Here is a 12,677-nt window from a genome sequence, read left to right on the forward strand (position 1 = left end):
GAAAGGAGACACTTAAAGCTTCTGTCATCCCAGAATCCCCTGTCTCTCCTCCTTAGTCTGTTTTTCTGATCTTTGTCTATTCCTTTGCCATAGCTGCAGAGTTTTAATTATCATGACATAAAGTAACATTTGCTCCTTGGTAAGGCATGTCTTCTTTTTTTCTCTTTTTCAAATTTTCCTTGGCTTTTCTTACGCATTTCATCTTCCTGACGAATATTAGAATCAGCTTATTGTTCCTTAGAACAGCTCCTTGTCTTTTTGGAAAGGATTGAGGTCAATTTACAGATAAATATGGACAGGTTGCACATCCCTCCAAATAACATTTTCCCATGCAAGAGCAAGATAACTGTTTATTCAAGACCTCTTCTATGTCCTTTAGTAAAGTTTTATGGTATTTTATTTTATTTATTTATTTTTACATAGTGAAAACTTTTAGATTTGGAATTAGCCAGCTGGACTCAGCTTAGATGATCCCAATTTTGTTGGCAACATCCAAAGCATCATAGTCAGGAGCCAGTTGAACATATGCCTTCTTCTCTCCATCAGGCCTGATCAGAGTATTGACCTTAGCCACGTCAATGTCATAGAGCTTCTTCACAGCCTGTTTAATTTGGTGCTTGTTGGCCTTGACATCCACAATGAATACCAGTGTGTTGTTGTCTTCTATTTTCTTCATGACTTACTCGGTGGTGAGGGGGAATTTGATGATGGCATAGTGGTCAATTTTGTTTCTCCTAGGGGCGCTCTTCCGAGGATATTTGGGCTGCCTTCTGAGCCGCAGTGTTTTGGGCCGCCAGAAGGTGGGTGACATCCGAATCTTCTTTTTCTTGTGGCTGTGTACACCTTTCAACACTGCTTTCTTGGCCTTCAAAGCCTTTGCTTTGGCTTCAGCTTTAGGAGGGGCAGGGGCTTCCTTCTTCGCCTTCAGTGCCATCTTCATGAAAAGCTATTGTATTTTAAATGTATTTTTAAAAGTAGATTTTGTGCAATTCTTTTAAAGGGTATTACTAAATGTATTTGATAGCTTTCACTGCAACTGTACATTGAACATGTTTAGTTTTTTATTATCAGTTCAGTTCAGTCACTCAGTCCGACTCTGCAACCCCATGAACCGCAGCACACCAAGCCTCCCTGTCCATCACCAACTCCCGCAGTTTACCCAAACTCATGTCCATTGAGTCGGTGATGCCATCCAACCATCTCATCCTCTGTCGTCCCCTTCTCCTCCCGCCCCCTATCTTTCTCAGCATCAGGGTCTTTTCCAATGAATCAGCTCTTTACATCAGGTGGCCAAAGTATTGGAGTTTCAGCTTCAACATCAGTCCTTCCAATGAACACCCAGGACTGATCTCCTTTAGGATGAACTGGTTGGATCTCCTTTTGTCCAAGGGACTCTTAAGAATCTTCTCCAACACCACAGTTCAAAAGCATCAATTCTTCAGTGCTCAGCTTTCTTTATAGTCCAACTCTCACATCCATACATGACCACTGGAAAAACCATAGCCTTGATTAGACGGACCTTTGTTGGCAAAGTACTGTCTCTTCTTTTTTTTTTTTTTTTGTCTCTTCTTTTTTATATAGAAAATACCAAATGTTGAAATAGATGGAATAGCATATGAATACTCCAATAACCATCACTCTCCTTAAACTTTTTTTTAAATTTTAAATTGTGGTAAAATACACATAACATAAAATTTACCATCTTAACCACTTGTACATTTAGTAGCAAGACCATTCACACTGTTCTACAACCAATCTCAAAAACTCTTTTCATCTTGCAAAACTGAAACTCTGTTCCCATTGAACAACAATTCTGCATTCCCCTTTCTGCCTTCAGCCCTTGGCAACCACTATTCTACTTTTCTTCTCTGTGAAATTGACTATCACAAGTGCCTCTTATAAGTGGAATTATATAGTACTTGTCCTTTGAAGTGAAGTGAAAGTCGCTCAGTCGTGTGCAAGTCTTTGTGACCCCATGGACCGTACAGTCCATGAAATTCTTCAGGCCAGAATACTGACGTGGGTAGCTGTTCCCTTTTCCAGGGGATCTGCCCAACCCAGGAATAGAACCCAGGTCTCCTGCATTGCAGGTGTATTCTTTACCATCTGAGTCATCACTCCTTATTTCACCTAGCATAGTGTCCTCAAAGTTCATCCATGTTGCTGCCTGTGTCAGGATTGCCTTCCTTTCCAAAGCTGAATGATAGTCCATTGTAAGTATACAGCACATGTTGTTTATCCTCTGTTCATGGGCACTAGAGTTATTCCCACCTGTTGGCTCTTGTGAATAATGCCATTACCCAGCTTCAACAATAATCAACTTGGAGGCAATCCTATTTCATCTGTAACCCTACCACTCTCTCCATCCATATTACTTCCAAGGAAATCTGAACACGGTACTTTACAAATTGTATTTTCTATTTGGTTAAAGATCACTAACCAGGGAGAATCAGAGTCTGGAAATCAACACTATTTCATCCCAATTAGCTTGAATCTGTTTGACATAAAGATGAAATGCAGATGAGGTGGGAAAGTTGCCACAGAAACGGTAGGTGAGGAAGGAGAAGTAGGTCAGAGAGTGGTGGAGGCTGTCTGTATGGACATGAGCTTCCGCTCTCCCCTCCCTACTGTCACCTCCTTCCCCTCAAACCTCTGGTCCCCTTGTCCCAGAAGCAGGAAAGACTCCAAAGCTCAGAGGCCACTGCAACCAGCCTAACTCTAGGGACCCCAGAAAAGGCTCTACAGATCTCTGCCCACTTGCCTACAGTCAGGGCATTTTGCTTTGGCAGTGCTAGGGCTGAATTCAAGCTATGCCTTGAACTCACTGACACTGCCTTGGGAGCCAAGGTCTATTCCTGGAGAAGAGATTAGTGGAAATTCCTCAGGAAGAAATTGGCTGCCTATGAATGCCAAGAGGCGTCACTAGATAAACTACTCAGAAACAAGAGTTCTGATGTTCATATCACTTTAAAATTACACTGAGCACCTAAGTATGGCACAATTTAAGTAAATTAATTCAGCCTCTATTGAGCCATCCTCAAGAGCACACAGAGGCTCTCTGCTGGGACTCACCTGGGAGATGTGGTGGCCCCTTGCCGTTGCTCCCTTGGGAAATAAAAACTTGTGCCAGGGGCGGGGGAAAAAAAAAAAATAAAAAAAAAATAAAAAAAAAAAAACTTGTGCCAAGGGAGCATGGCGGTAGTCATTCTGGAAGGGCCTGAATTTATTTTCCAAATGGTCTTGGAGAAAACAAACACAGTCATTCTCACCCTCCCTTAAAAGTCCCTTTCCTGATGGTCCCCAGTATTCTCTTCTAATCCCATCACCATCATAAATATTCGCTTAACAATCCCTTGGACAGCTCAAACCTGGGCTAGGTTTCATCCAAAGGAAATCACTGCAAGTAGAAAAAACTTTTGACTTCTTCTCTCAGGCCAGTAGCCCTGTCTGTCCTCTTTTCTACTCTGCTGATCTGAGATTTCTCTCCATTCTCAAGAAGAGGATTAGAAAGTGTGGGTCAACCTAGGCTTTGCTATGAACATTGTCCAACAGGAGCTGAAGCACCTGGGGCCTGTTTGTAGCTCAGTCAGTAGGCATGTGCCCTGAGCTGGTGACATGAAGCTTCTCTTGAGTGTCACAGAGGCAGTATCCTGCAGTGCAGACTCAGGACATGCCCCCACCACTTCTCCAGTGGGTTTTATCCCGTCCTTCCAGTGTCTGTCTGACAAATATGGATTGACCACTTCTACTCCCTCAGCCTCTGTTGATAAAATCAGGGGATTGAACTGAGTGCTCCCAAAGGCCTCTTCTAGCTCTGAGTCCATGAAAAAAGTCACCTGCTCTGGAAATCAGATGGACCTCTATGACTCTGGGCCCTAACTCCAGAGACCCTTAGAGGCCACCTGAGTCAAAGATGGAGCTGGGAGGGAAGTGGGAGCTCCAGATAGGGCTTCCCAAGGTAGAATTTGGGAGGTGCTCTGGCATGTATTGAAAAGACTCTGGAGAACCTGGAACAGCAATTAAGCCACTACAGCCTAGGTTAGAAAGACTTGTTCCTGACATTGCACAGTGGGTCTTGGAGCACCGCTCAGTTTAGGTAGCTGTGAACCTAAAGCCCAAAGTGGACTTGGGGCCATAACATCAAAGAATCCCTCTTCTTCCTGCATTAAGGCAACTGCAAAGATCATCCAGGACCCAGAATCAAAAAAGAATTCCAAGATTTAGAATCCAAAGAGGAGTCCCCCACAGGAATGTCCAGAAGAGGACAACAGAGGCTCCTCACGTATTCTAAAGAGGGGTCCTCAATCTTTAACACACATTGGAATCCCCTTTAGGGCTTGTTGAAACATAGCGTGCTGGCCCCACCCCCTAGACGCTGATTCTGTAGGTCTGGGGTGAGCGTTGAGAATTTGCAAGTCTAACAAGCTCCCAGAGGATATTGCTTCTGAAGGTCTGGGGCCATCCTTTAAGAATGACTTCGTTAAGAAGACTGGGAGATGTCCTAAGTGACTAGTGACAAGCTCAGCTAGCATCTCTGCCCTTTACCAAACATGGGCAAGCTCTAAGGTCCCCCCAAACCTGCTTCTTCATCTGTAGAATGGGAGTGATAGTAAGTGAGGAGTGGAGAGGAGATATACGTAAATACTTCAGAATAGTTCCTAGCACAAAGTGACTGCTCCATAAAAGTTAGCTGTCTGTGCCTTGCAACATGGTGGCTGATGAATACAAAGCCTCCAGCTGGTGGAAAGAGGTCACTAGTGCTTATCTTATATTTATATTATTTATTAGGCTTGTGCTCAGACACAAGCAAAATAAACCAACTGGAGTGGCTAGAACAGTTATTTCAGCTTTCCAGACTCTGTGGTAGAGACAGAAAGAAAAAGGAGGGACTTTCTCCCTCCTGTAAAAATTAACATGAGAAAGTATTAACATTTTTTAAGTCCTTAAATAATAGGGACTTGCCCATGAAATTAAACTGACTGTGGTTTGTTTGATCAAAAAAAGAGTGTCAAATTTGCCTTCAGACTTCCTCCAAAAAGCTTTTTTTCTAGAATCTCTCATTCTGAACACCTGGCCATTAGTAGGCCCTCAAAAGCCATTTGTTGACTGTTCAATGATCCTCCACTTTTGAGTACCTATTTGCTCTCCCTTCCTAGAGTGAATAAGCTCTTTTGGGTCAAAGCACTGGCACACAGTAGGAACTCAGGAAATATATGTGGAATGGAATGGAATCAAGTTTATATCAAATGAAGACTGCAAAATTGGCAATTGGGCCCAAATTCACTTTGGGTGTGTATACTCTGGGTCACTACTGTATTATTAGAGTAATGAATTCTTTTAAACCTCATAAACTTTTTTGTGTGTGAAGCCACAGTCTCCTCCTGGCACCAGAAACACATATCTTGTCTCCATGAGGTCACTACAGGGAGAGATTAACTCCAAGAGGCTCAGCAGGTTTAAATATCCCTGAGTGGGTGTGGCGTTACGCTGCCTGGCTGACTTTCAAGCCACCCTTTTTCCCCCTCTTGTTTCAGCAACAATGGCTGTGAATAGAACTCTTTTCTCCACTGCAAGGAATAAGAGTTTACAGATAGATGGACCAGGTGTCTTTTTTTCCAAACCTTTTCGTTTCCGAAGTTGTCTCTGACCTGAGAACGGTAAGGCACATGCAGGCCTCCTAATCACTGCTGATCAGAGGAGGAACTACATTTGGGAGGAGGTCCCCAGGGAGCCCTTCCTTTCCCTTCTTAGATCTTTAAGTCAAATCTAGTGGAAAATGTATTCTACTTTAATAATGAGAATAATGTCAGTTTTAGCTCAATTCAAAGGAAAAAAAAAATGCTAGAATTTTATAAACTGCAAATTTTTCTTCCATACATTTTTAAGCCTTTAATATCTGGTTTTGTGTTTTGACCACTGGTAAAATTCAGCAAGTGGAATATTACCTGAAGCTTCACGGACATCACTGCAGGCCTTTGCTACCTGGACTGATTGGAATGGCACTACTCCTGGATGTACTCAGACGCCACCACCTGCTGCCTGGAAGGCGGGGAGGAGAGGTTGGCTTGACATGATGCTTAATTGCTTCTAAATATTTCTATGTTCTGATCCATTCATAGAAAGGACACTCAGATGTGAAAAGAAACATCTCCATTTGACCAAAAGTTTTTCTTCCATGTGACAATGGACCAAGTGTGCAGCTTGGATTCTGACAGGCCTGGGTTCTATTAATAACTTTAGATCTTCCACTCCTAGTTGTATAATTCAGGCAAATTACTTAACCTTTCTAAGCCTTAGTTTCTCCACCTGTAAAATGGAAAGATGACTACTTACGTAGGTTATTTTTTTCTAGGAATGACCAAGATAATAATTAGCAAGTGGCTGATAGTACTCCTGACCCAAGAGAAATGGTGGTTATTATACTCTGATTCATATATTGGTTGCTGGGTGGCTATTTTTTTGAGGCGGGGCAGGACTGGGGGGAGAGGAGTGGTGAGTGGTGACTTGGCCACAGGTGTGGCCCTGAACCTAGCCCTGAACCTTTCAAATCTTTCAAGTTGTGGGGCTCTGCGTGGCTATACCTATTATTTCCTTAGTAATTCTTTATCCATACTTTAGCCCCAGCTCTACTCCTTCCCACTCACTTAGAGGAAGCAGAAACCTGTGGTTTTCCTGCTGGTGTTTTGTATACACACTGGCTTCTAAAGGTCTTTCCTGCTACTAGGAAGTACCAAAGAATACCAAGAATGAGAATGCTGACTCTTAGGAGGGAGACACGGAGCTTCACAGATTTGCTGACACAGCATGTAATCGTCTCTCTGAGTCCCCCAGGGGGCGATGAGGTGAGCACCCATGGAGCCTGCTATGTATGCCCAGAATGCCCTGGTGCCATGGACTGGCTTCACATGGCCAGACGGCAGGCTTCACAAAACCGTTGTATTGACCTGACGTGTGGGCCTGGTCCAGTGTCCACCTTGCTCTGTTCTGTGGGGACCTTGGAAGGACCTCGGTCCTGCTGGAGGTGCTGTGTGGGCAGCTTTATTCAAAGATGAGAGAGAGACACATACTAGAGCTGATCAGAGAGAGGCTGGGAGACACCGAGGATCAAAGAGACAAAGACTGAATGGAAGGCACAGAGAGACAGACAAAGGATAGGAGAGGCATAGAGAGAGCAGAGAAACACAGTGAAACAGGGAGAAACTCACAGACACACACAGAGGGGTGGAGACAGATAGAACACTAGACAGAGAGCTACAGACAGAGAAAGAGACCCTCAGGGGGAGAGGAAGAGAAACACAGCTTCCAGGGAGATGAGGGAAGCTGGCATTGGGGGTTAGCAGGACCAGCTGGAGCTCCTGGGGAGTCTGTGTACTTTGCACCCAGGAGTCTTCATCTTGAAGTGAGTTCTTAGTTCTCAGCAGCCAGCTGAGTTCAGAGGGTATGTCATGTTCAGAGGGTATGCCGAAGTGGGCTGGATGGACATAGGGACAGCTGACCTTCAGCTGCGGTTTATAGTCACCAGTGCTTTACTCCATGGGCTGGGGCCACAGGCAATCTAGTTGCTCAGGGCAGATTCTCCCCATGACTCCCCATGGGACCATGACATAGACTTGCGGCCAGGGCTGACTGAAATGAGGGGTGCTGAGTGGCCTCCTGCACCCCTGGGTGTCCAGCAGTCAGGAGCCTGCACCCTGCAGCGGCTGGCCCAACCCTGGGGCCCTGGCTGCTGGTACGGGCCTCTACGGTTATCTTAGGAATGAGGAGAACAATCAATCTACTTCCTAAGCAAACCCCATCCCCTCTGGCATGTGCATGCCCAGGTAGACATAAACACTTTCCAGTCTACTGGAGAAATGGCTCCTCTAAAGCAGAGAGAATTTAGTAATTGAAGTCAGTCACTGCAAAATTTCCCCCACTTCACAACAAAATGGGGCAACAAGCTTCACTTTAGAAATCTTGGCTGATTTTAGCATGGGACCACCTGGGGGGCCCCCCAGGGGTGGGGGCTCTAGGCAGGGGAGTCACCCTCAGACACTTAAGATGCTAAGAGATCATTTTGGGGCCATTCCCAGGGCCCCTCTCTTGCTCCTTCCCAGTTCTCACTCCCTGACCTGTCCCATGTTCCCCTAACCCCTGCCTGTTCCTCTTTGTGCTCCGAGGACCACGGAGGCTACTCTTCCTCCACTCTTGCTCTCCCAGCCTCATAGTGTTTGCCCACTCCTATTGTACAGACTCTTTGGGGGCTTGTCTTTGTCCTTGGGACCCTATTGTGTGTGATCAACTGTCTTGCTGACCAGACCCAAACCTCGATGGGATTATGAGGCCTTGTCCTGAGGCTCCAGGAGACATGCCTCCATCTTCTTGTCAGAAAGGAAGGTGACACCCTTTGACCCTGGCTCCTCAAAGTAGAAGTTGCAATACAAACAAGTTCATCAGAGAAATCATACCTGTCTATGGACTAAGAAAACTGGGCCCAGGCAAATGTGCAAGATAACTGCATTCCCGTGCCTGTTCTTAGGGCATATGAAGTAGCCAGTATGGTCAGGTCACCAAGCTGGAGGCCTGTGTGGGACTTTGGTGTAGTGTCATAGCTGGGTCAAATGCACCCTGGGGACACAGGGACCAGCCAGAGAGCTGGCACAGCGTGTGGTTTTGTCACCAGGCTGGCTCGGAGCCCTCATCAATACAAGCAGTCTTACTTTCTGTTTCCATTGTACTTTAGTTGGCAAAGTACTTTCCTGCTCACTACCTGATTGCATTCTCCCCACAATTCCTAGGAGGTAGGCAATCCCCTTTTTGCCCCACAGATAAAAAAGTGGGGAGTGCAGAGGTGCAAATCTTCTTCCAATGAATAATGTCTGTGCCATGAACCAAACTGGATCTTCAGGATTCAAAAACCAGTGCACTTTCCACTCTGGCCGCTGTTACGGTGAGACACTATCCAGGCCCTGCCAGCATCCTGTCTTCTTGTCCTTTATTTTTCACTGCAAAGGAAAAGCCAAAGTGGCAGGAGAAGGCTTGTCTGTCATTCCTCAGGGTGTTAGACAGTCCCAGACACACGCAGAAAACTTTCAGCTTGAGGGCTCCTTTTGCAGCTGTCTGACTTGCAGTCCTCCCCTGCTCCCATATTTTCAGGTGCCCTGTCCTGCATGTGGACTAGAAAAAGGCACAAATGTTTGACTGCAAAATAAGCACAGGCCTCTGACTCCAGGATGACACAAGGGGGTTGGGGGATGAGGAGATTTGTTGCATCTTGTTGCTAGTTACTGCTGAACTATAGGAAAGCTATGACTCTGAGGTGTACATCTCAGATCCAGTCCTTTGCGGAAATCTCATTAATACTGGTGAGGGTTTCAGATGATTCTCTGGGAGTTTCTAATGACAATTTTCTTGTTTCCAAGAATTCTACTTACTTCTATTTTATTGCACTAATCAGAATTTCCCAGTATTAAAGAACAGTAACAATTGCAGAGATCTTTGTTCTTGATTTTATTAAGATTATGTCTAATCCTTTACAGTGAAGTATTATGTTGCTACTGTCTTGAGTTGCATGAGTTGCAATTGATTGTGTTGAGGAAATAATTTTCTATTCCTAGTTTCAAAAAATAAAAGAGTTTTTAACAAGTCAGGAGTGAGTGTTAAATTTTCCCATAAAAATCTGTGTGTGTGCTTAGCTGCTCAGTCGTGTCCGACTCTCTGCAGCTCCTTGGACTGTAGCCTGCTAGGCACCTCTGTCGATGGGATTTCCCAGGCAAGAATACTGGAGTGGGTTGCCATGCCCTTCTCCAGAGGATCTTCCCAACCCAGGGATCAAACCCTCATCTCTTGAGTCTCCTGCATTGGCAGGCAGGTTCTTTACCACTAGTGCCACCTGGGAAGCCCGATAAAGATTTAGCAGATGCTAAAGGACTGGATCAAGAAGAATGCCTGTTGGAGCGTGTCATGGTTGGCAGAGCAACCGAAGAGATCCGACAGTCTTTGCCAAGAAGACCTGGAGAGACAGGGCTCTGCTGCTTGTCACCTGAGACACTTGGGATGTCACTTTACCTCTCTGAGTCAATCACCTCATCTGTAAAAGGGGATAATAATAGTCTCCACCTGCTTGTTTTATAAAGCTGAAACGAGGTGATATGTGTGAAGTACTGAGATGGCCTGTCTCCCAGATGCCCAGATAATCTCTTCCTCCTGATACTGACACCATATGTCATCTCCTCCTGTGTAGCATTAGAAGTGGTCTGAGTGACCAGCAGAATACAGCAGAGGTGTTTGTGTGTCACTTCTAAGCCAGGGTCACAAAAGAGCATTGAGGTTTTCTGCTTGGTCACTCTCCTTCGGGGTCACTTGTTCTTGAGGGAGGATCACGTGTTGTGAGAGGCCCACGGGATATGGAGGTGAAGCCTGCTGCCAACAACATGTGTGTAAGCCTTGTTAGGAGTAGATCCCGCAGCCCAATCAAGCCTTCAGAGACAGCAGCTCCAGCTGTCATGTTGATGGCAACCCAGAGACCCTGGGCCAGGACCACGCAGCCAAATCACTCCCTGATTGCTAATCCTCAGAAACCATGTAACCCAGTAAATGCTCATTGTCTTAGGCTGCTGAGTTTAGCAATGTTTTGTTACACAGAAATAGAAAATTAATGCAAGTTCTTAGCCTATAGTCAGTGCGCAATTAAGGTTATCAGTTTCATTAGTATTAGTAGCAATGAGCATTCAAGTTACTAAAAAATAATCTGGTTGACCCTAACATTAAAAACCAATGTGAAAGTTTAGCAAAATTCTCCATTCTTCAAAAGATCTTTCTCATTAGTCAGGACTTATTCTAACCATGTCAGGATTTCTAATATGCACACCTGGATTCAATTATACAAAAAATTACATGAAAATGAAAATTATATGAAAATTAGTTCACAGTTTAGAGAAAATAATTTTGCTGAGAAAGTAACTTTGTTGGTTTCCTCACATGTGAATTAAGGAGGCTGGAATAGATCTATGCAATCCAAAACAGTACCACTGGGCATGTGTGGCTATTTACATTTAATTAAATTTAAATAAAATTACTAGCCTAGTTGTTCTAGCCACATTTCGAGTGCTCAATAGTCATATGAGGCTAGTAGTCTTTAGATCGGGTCCAGAGGGTGATGTGCAGCAGAGCAGTGCACAATCTGTGCAACTGTTCATGGAGGACTTGATGCTGATCTAGGTAAGCTATATACCATAAGCTACCAGGAAAAGCAGAATCAAAGTGGTGGGGGAGAAGTCAGGAACTGATGCTTAAGCTGGGTGAGGTCCAAGTGACTCTTGCCAGCCGATAACCAGGAAACCAGCCCAGGAATTAGGAACCAAGAATAGGAACAGGACAAAGAATGGCACGTTACATGGACAATGGACAAAGGTTTGGCTGGAAGTATTGAGGGCTGCTTCTTAGGAGGTTTGACTTCCTGGTGCAGGAACATGTGATTAAAGGGATAAAAGGGAATTTTTTGTTTGTTTTGTGGAGGAATGTCATTTTTTTCTTTTCTTCCTACCTACAAATCTATATGGCAACGAGAGAGAGAACCAGAACTAACAGTGGACGTTAGAGGGGTCAAATTGCAGCAGAACAAAAAGAGGAGACAGTTAATACAGCCAGGGCTCACTCACAGTGAGAAGGGCCATCTGGGGCTGGAGAGCTCTAAGTCATTTCAAATGCTCAGAAAGAGAAAGGCTGGGTGGCCTCTGTTAGGGAGGGTGTGTGTATGAGGAGGAGGGAGTGGGAAGTGATTTCTGCTGACTAGGGACTCTGAGGAGCTTCCAACTCTTACAGTGTATGAGGTGTCAAGTGCTGTACTTGCCAAGTACACCAGGATAGTCAGGGGTCTGTTTAACAGTTTGAGGACAGGGTTTGATCCAGAAGGTGTTTAGAGCATTGTGTGTGGATACTTTTGGGTCTTTGGTAAGTTTAAGCAAAGATTTCCTTCTGCCTTTTCTCAGATCTCCAGCCTCATCAGGCAGCAAATGAGCCAGGAGTTCAGTGTAGTGAACTGGGAGACTGAAAGTCACCTCCATGCTGGCACCTGGCCCACAGCATCAGGCTGGAAGTGTTCTCGGGTCCCACGACGGGAGGTAAGGCTGGAGAGGATTAGCTAGAGAAGCTGTTTGGCCACATCCCCATCAGAGCCACAAGCCCATAAAACACATTTGTGTGGGTTCACAAAAGGCACTCCCTGCTCCAGGAGGACACATCACCCACAGTCTTGATTTGACAAGAGGAAGAGTTCTCTCTTGTGCTGTGGTTAACATGCACCACCGTACCCTGATCCCTATCTTCTCCCTCCTTTAAGCTGTGTCTCCTGTGTGTTATGAGCTCAAAACTGGATGTAGAAGAGTACTAGATCAATCAGTGAGGATGAGTGGGAAACTCAAGGAATAGTTCCATGTCGGAAATTAACCATCTGGAAGACAAAGCCACATGAAGCTGAAGTCTAACATTAAGACTGATGCTGACTCTTCTGGTCCTTTTTCAGAGCCATAGGGTCTCCAGATGCCGTCTTCCTTCATGTGTTCATTAAATGTACTTACTCTTTTACTTGCACTTAAAGACTTATGTGTTAGTTTTTGATTTATGTATATGTATAATCTATGCCTTCAATATCTGTCCATAATTTCATTCTCTGTCTTGAATTCTAAGCTCCTAGAAAG

General features: G+C 44.8%; 1 pseudogene; it reads right to left on the bottom strand.

The window, feature by feature from the left end:
- Positions 1–442: 442 nt before the first annotated feature.
- Positions 443–940, bottom strand: LOC136173634 (large ribosomal subunit protein uL23 pseudogene; annotated as a pseudogene).
- Positions 941–12,677: the final 11,737 nt, after the last annotated feature.

This window comes from Muntiacus reevesi, chromosome 8 (genome assembly GCF_963930625.1).
Source record: "Muntiacus reevesi chromosome 8, mMunRee1.1, whole genome shotgun sequence".
In the NCBI taxonomy this organism is placed as follows: domain Eukaryota; kingdom Metazoa; phylum Chordata; class Mammalia; order Artiodactyla; family Cervidae; genus Muntiacus; species Muntiacus reevesi.